The sequence below is a fragment of the Mustela nigripes genome, chromosome 4, assembly GCF_022355385.1.
Source record: "Mustela nigripes isolate SB6536 chromosome 4, MUSNIG.SB6536, whole genome shotgun sequence".
In the NCBI taxonomy this organism is placed as follows: Eukaryota; Metazoa; Chordata; class Mammalia; order Carnivora; family Mustelidae; genus Mustela; species Mustela nigripes.
Window position 1 is genome coordinate 107935601 of NC_081560.1, and position 1349 is coordinate 107936949.

Consider the following 1349-nt stretch of genomic DNA (forward strand, 5'->3'; position numbering starts at 1 on the left):
TCTTGGCCTAACAGAGATGGGAAGAACTCTGTAGATTGTACACATCGAAGGACGGGGGAGGGACCTCTGTTCTCATGGGGAATTCAAACTCCTGTTCCAGGAAAGGATTTCCACTGGGAATGGAATCCTTGATGTCTGGGAAGGGTCTGGTTAGAACTGGGAAGAAGGGTAATGTGTGCTTGTCTTGTCTGTTATTTTCACATATTTGAAGTCATATGGTAATAAAACTTTGATGGATAGAGAACCCCATGGGCTTTCTTTCCCCTCTTGCGTTGCAATGTGAGGGAGAGACCACTGGACCTGACATCAGAAGAGCTGGATACAAATACTGGCTTCAGAGTTATCAGATGTATGACTTTGGGCAAGTCTCCAGGACTCCTAGGGCCTTGACTTTCTCAGATATAGCAAACTGTTGATAAAAACACATTTCTTACATGGCTGATATGAGAAGCAAATTAAGTAATCTGAGTCTATGCCCTTAACCACTAAAGGAGGGAGGTGGTGTCAGGCCAAGACAAAAACCCTCCTGGGACAGATAGTTTTATATTCTTCTGGTTTTAAATATAATAACTAATATCACGGGGTGGTTGTCAGGGGATTGTAAATATGGATTGCTATAACTCAAGTGTTGCCTGCATATAATTGTGAAATAGTTTGGCATCAAGTCTCAGTAAAATTGGAGCTCAGAGCAGAGGAGTGAAATAGTTTTAGTAATGGCAGGTAACCACTATAACAAATGTCTTCAAATAAAAATTTACTTCTGGTGCTCTCTGTGGCAGCACATATACTAAAACCGGGATGATACAGAGAAGGTTAGCATGGCCCCTGTGCAAGGATGACATGCAAACTCACAAAACAGAGGGAGAGGTAGGGGAAAAAAATAAGGCAAAATCAGAGAGGGAGACAAACGATAAGAGACTCTTAATCATAGGAAACAAACTGAGGGTGCCTGGAGGGGGGTGGAGGGGAATGGGGAAACTGGAGAATGGGCATGAAGGAGGCCACTTGAGGTCATGAGCACTGGGTGTTATATGTAACTGAAGAATCACTAAACTCTATCTCTGAAACTAATAATATGTTGTATGCTATAATTTATTTTAAATAATATTAAAAAATTTATTTCTATTTTACTTGGTAGTCAGGTGTGTGTATTTAAAGTGTGTGTGTGTGTGCGTGTGTGTGCATGTGTGTGTGTGTGTGTGTGTGCACATGCATGTACACGATGCTTACAGGGAACCAGGCTGCTTCCCTCTAAAAGATTTGCAATTACCTGGGCCTCTGAGTCCTTCACTGGGTATAGGGCATACACAGCTAGAGAGGAAATAGAGAGAGTGCAAGAAGAATGGCTC

General features: G+C 42.1%; 1 non-coding gene across 1 annotated transcript; it reads left to right on the forward strand.

The window, feature by feature from the left end:
- Positions 1-763: 763 nt before the first annotated feature.
- On the forward strand, positions 764-870 carry LOC132017031 (U6 spliceosomal RNA). Its single transcript, XR_009404115.1, has one exon. It is a non-coding gene; the product is annotated as a U6 spliceosomal RNA (small nuclear RNA).
- Positions 871-1349: the final 479 nt, after the last annotated feature.